This window comes from Mustela putorius, unplaced genomic scaffold (assembly GCF_011764305.1).
Source record: "Mustela putorius furo isolate JIRA1106 unplaced genomic scaffold, ASM1176430v1.1 tig00001448_pilon_pilon_pilon, whole genome shotgun sequence".
In the NCBI taxonomy this organism is placed as follows: domain Eukaryota; kingdom Metazoa; phylum Chordata; class Mammalia; order Carnivora; family Mustelidae; genus Mustela; species Mustela putorius.
In genome coordinates this window covers 267945-273314 of record NW_025421747.1, presented here as the reverse complement: position 1 = coordinate 273314, position 5370 = coordinate 267945, and the positions used below count along the sequence as shown (strand labels likewise).

General features: G+C 38.6%; 1 pseudogene; it reads left to right on the top strand.

Annotated features, from left to right (window-relative positions):
• Window positions 1–379: 379 nt before the first annotated feature.
• On the top strand, window positions 380–4510 carry LOC123394098 (annotated as a pseudogene).
• The last annotated feature ends 860 nt before the right edge of the window (window positions 4511–5370 follow it).

Below are 5370 nucleotides of genomic sequence, written 5' to 3'. Positions count from 1 at the left end.
ACTACTAGAGTCAACAGCAGTCTTTAATCATCACTTGAAAGTTACAATTAGCTTCTGTGACCTTAGATGACTATATAGGCTGGAGAGGTAAAGGAAAACAGCATTTCAAATTACATAAAGATAAGCGGTTCGTTTCTCTACGTTTGTTTAGGTCAAATATAAATGAAAAGCATCTTTACCAGTGCTGTGGCCCAAGAAAACAAGATGAGCTAAGAACTAGAGATTTCATGTGACTAAAGTAATACAATGGATGGTCCCAAACTCTTTACAAGCAATAGACTAATGTGAAGTGTATATATTTTATAAAGCACTAATTATGTTCATGTTTGAGATGAGACAAGAAAGGCAGATGTTGACTTATATTTCAGGTCCATGAGAAATGGGAGCCTGGATTTTGTTTGCCTGCCTCTTGGGAGCAGCCTTCACTATGCCTGTGAGTAAAATGCTCCTTATATCAGTCAGTTTCCAATTTCACAAGCTTGGACATAAAAATCTGCCCCAAAGCTGTTTAACTTTAGAGTTTAAGATAGTATGAGGTCTGATGTCCTCAAGTATCTCTGTGTTTAAGAAACACTTGGAAAATCATGTTATAAGAAATATTCTCAAATGCCTCTACCCAAGATTCTGATTTAGTATAGCCAGAGTGGGCATAGTGTCCAGGACTTTGCTTTTTAACAAACACTTCAGGAGAGTATGTGCAAACAATCACTCTGTACATATCATTGCCTATCTTCAGTTGAAGGAGCTTTTTGAGGCACCCTTGAAAGGCCTCCAGAGAAAGGCCTCTAACAGCCCTGAGCAAATACTACAAAACACAAGTTTTCTCTAAAACACAATTTCTCACAAGAATCCAACTCTCTTCCTGCTCTGCAAACCTTAGTACTGTCTTCCTTCAGAAGGTAGGAATTGTTAGTTAGGTGTTAGGAATTTCCTTCTTGAACCATCTCATCTTGTTGTCAGAGGCCACATCCCTTTGGGTGCACCTGCTAAACTCTTGACTTCCCATGTGGTTGTGCAAAATTCACATGGATATATTTTAAATTCAAACGTACCAAGCACCTGGAAATCAGGGCCATTCTCTTTAGACATATGTACATAAGATATGATAGCTTAGGTCATAAGCCTGCAACAAAGAACCCAGCTGCTTTTTGGTGGCATAAAGAGCAGTTGATGAATCAGAAGCCAGCAGAGCTACCTCTTCTCTTCACCTCTCTCCCAAAGACCAAGATTTTGTGCTCTGGTTCCTGAAATCCTACCTTGTGGCAATTCCCAATATCCTAACAGATCCCTAAATTACAAATAGAGCCATTTTCCTACTCTTCAACACACCCACTCCCTGGGGACTTATATAAAGGAGGTATAGGAAAGGAAGTTGCATGACTAAAATAATTCACAGTCAGGTGGGAGCCAAAAAGTCCTCTTAGAAAATATGAGCATTTAAAAATAATATAGCTTTAGTTAGCTTGATGTTTCTGGGAGATGTTCTGCATGATTCTCTCTCATCTCTCTCCCTATCTAGGGACAACAAGCATTGTCTACGGCAGGCATCAGTTACATGGCCTCTTTTTTGACGGGACAGACAGTCCTGGTGCAGATAACTATTTAGGCTCTTTTTTTATTTTGAACTTTAATTTCTTTCTGTCATAAAAACTTTGATAGATAATTAAAAGAATCGATTTAAATTTCATAAATCAACTCTTTCACTTTCCCAGGGATTGATAGTGTTTCCACTTTAACACACCCATATTTTCATATTCCTCAATAACTCACAGGTAGTTATTTCTTCTGTTGTTGTTAACTTGGTTTGCATGATATTTGTAAGGAACCTCTTTGATAACTAATCACTATCTACCTCTTATCTGTAAGAAAAGATTTGTGAGACAGTTCTCCTCTTCTTGCTATTTCATAATTGTGTAAGAACAATAAACCTCTTTTTCCAAAATGGAGTGAGTTTCAGTAAGATATAAAACGGTGGTTGGGATTATAGTAGGATTAGTGGACCATATGGAGGTGGGCGTTGTCTGATCGCTGGAGGCTAAATGTGCACTGGTTTTTGTTTCCAGGTCTTGGGAAAGTCGTTTAGTTGTCCTGGACCTCTTTAAAAGGTTCCTGCACAGCATACGGGTTCAAACAAAAGTAGACTTCAAATGTATTTTGCACTGTACAGATTCTTATAAAGTAGTTTCTCTTAATGTGGACAATTGCATATTGACTTAATTTCTTCTCCTCTCTCCCTCTCTTTCTCTGATATCCCTCCTTCCTCCTCTGTCTTCCTCTCCCTTGCTATTTCTCTTCCCCACCCTCTTGCTTCTTCTCCTCCTTTCCCTCCATAAAAGCTACCACCTCATCCTGGGCACCCTGGTTATATATCAACTTCAGCTATGAGGTAATTTTTTCTCTTTACTAATTCTGACCATCGTTTGAGTTAACAATGTTCTGGGGTCCGCAAAGAATACTGGGTTGATTCTTCAAGGTATTTCTCAGTCCCACTTTTCCAGTTCATGTTACCCCATTTCTCATTTGAGAGGTTGCCTCAAGCCTGCATTGCCCCCCAGCATACTTCTAATTGGCCTCTTTGACTCAGTGTCTCCTCTATGGCTATAAAGCTATCCATCATGAACTACTACTCAGGGTGAGGCTGCATGGTAGTACAGAAAGTGCTCTGGCTGGACAGCTTTGTTCTATTCCGGTCCTATAAAAGGTGGGGAAGTCAGGTATGATGTTATTTAAGGTCCTTTACAGTTAAACAACTCATGATTCTAAGATGTTCACACTCTGTGGGTCTCCCTTGTTTCTCTTTATTGAATGTTCAATGACCAAGAAGTCTATGAGACATTCTCAGAGCAATGGAAAGCATGCTTTCTGGAGATCAGGTTTAAAGCTCTTCTCAACTACATTTTAGCCATAGGAACTATGGGCAAATTGTTTTTCTCTCAGGAGCTTTGTTTGGTTTCATTACCTGAAGCAGGGAAATAATGACAATGTTTCATTACCTGAAGCAGGGAAATAATTAGAATGCCCACACTTCAGATAGTTTGAGGAGTGAAATAGTTAAGCTATATGAAAAGTGCTTTGTCACATGTAACTTGAGCAAGTTTAGTAATTGTTTCTTGTATTGACATAAATGCTATACTACTACATGATTGTATCCCTGGACCTGAGGTTACTCAAGTACAATTTTATTTTTGAAGAAATGAAACTAAGATCTCTCATAGGTTCAGAAGATAATTCATGAATCTGTTTACTTATACAAACTGATGAAAAGTATTAACAATTTGAGGCATGATTTTGTTATATCTCAAAAGGTTGGCATATTTGACCAGAATATTTGACTGTGTTTTATACTGAGACACAATGTTTCACTTTTATTTTTTCATTGTGATATCAAGACAAAAATTAATGTTACATGACATTAATTTTTCTGTTTTGTTTTGCTCTTGCAAAGAAGAACTGGAGCTGTGGAATTAAACAAAATCACCTCAGTAAGATTATAAGCCTCTTTAACTCCACATGACCTTGTCTGTAAAAGTGACAGTAATGACATTTGCCTCAGAGTATGTAGGAAAACATGAGAAATGTATGTGATGGATGTAATACACTGCCTCACCATAGGATGTATCTGACAAACGTTTACCTTATTCTTTCTTCTGTAGAACTCACATTTTCAGGCTCCCAATTTTGGGAAGACTGCATTAGTGAGTCTGCATTTCATGCAACTAAATTAAAACAAACTTGTTCTAATGTTACTTTCTCCTAAGGTCCTTACACCTCTGAAATGGTACCAGAACATAAGGCATCCGGTATGCAGACTTTTTGTTCTTTATTTCCTTAGAATTTTAAGCATGTATTTCATTTTTCTTTTAAGTGAAATAATATACCTTTACCTCATATGGATACTAATGCGAAATCTAGTTTCATATCATATCATGTGAACAGTTAGAAATTCTTATACAAGGAAAAATGAATAAATATTCATATTACCCTAATGACAAAGAAAACATGACTACTTTTCTAGCTGGAAGTCAATGGGGCCAATGGTAAAACCTGATTCTCTGTTTCTCACCAGTACCCTTCCTATGGTTACGAACCCATGGGTGGATGGCTGCACCACCAAATCATTCCCGTGCTGTCCCAGCAGAATCTCCCGAGTCATGCCCTACAGCCTCATCACCACATCCCCATGATGCCAGCACAGCAGCAGCCCGTGGTCCCCCAGCAACCAATGATGCCTGTTCCTGGCCAACACTCCATGACTCCAACCCAACACCACCAGCCAAACCTCCCTCTGCCAGCCCAGCAGCCCTTCCAGCCCCAGCCCGTCCAGCCACAGGCTCACCAGCCCATTCATCCCCAGCCACCCGTGCACCCCATCCAGCCCCTGCCGCCACAGCCACCTCTGCCTCCGATGTTCCCCATACAGCCCCTGCCCCCTATGCTTCCTGATCTGCCTCTGGAAGCCTGGCCAGCAACAGACAAGACCAAGCGGGAGGAAGTGGTGAGTAACCCTTGAAGCCACACCTGGGAAATAGTATTTATCTACATGGCTATTTATGGTAGGTTCAATATCTATTTAATTTTGAATTTCGGCAACAATATAGACTACCAGAATGCTTTCATTTTATGGCCAACAGTGTGAGGAATATCAGTCTTCCTTAGCTTTCAATCATTTCATTAGGAACAGCAGCTAGAATTACACTGAAGGATACTAAAAGTGATTTGGGGAGTGAGGAGAATGCAAAATGGAAAATAAAACATAGGATGTGGGAAGTTTCTTTAAATACCTAAGGGAGACCTATGTAAGGCCAGTTTTCAGTGTAATTGAAGTCAGCTAAGTTGGGCAGATTTTAGCCTTTGAACCTAACCTTAATCCTAGCAATGAATGCTAGAATTAATAGATGAATAGATTAATTTACAATAATAACTTTTCCAAGTTTTAGCTTAAAATAATCTTTCATTAGTGGAAATTTCTACAAGTGAATTAGAAATACAGTAGGGTGACTCTCATCCATTCTCATTAAATCTCAGTGCTGTGTATGGAATTTTATGTATTTCTACAATTTACAAATGCAGTTAGTGCTTTGCTACTTAGAAGCAGTGAAGGCTTCTAAGTAGCCTGGGTGAGTAGCCAGAACATGTAGGTTCTAATATTAGCTTTGCCCCAAAGAAGAAAATGTTGTTACAAAAGTTCTTTCAGATTTAAGGTGCTTATTTTTCATCTCTAAAATGGGCAAAGGTGATGGATTGGATAACTTTAAAAGCTTTGTTCAATCATTTGTATTTAGGGCACAAATAATAAAACAACTTTTACACTTTTTTACATTTTACAATTTTTTACATTTACAATTTTTACATTCCATTTTTACATAATTA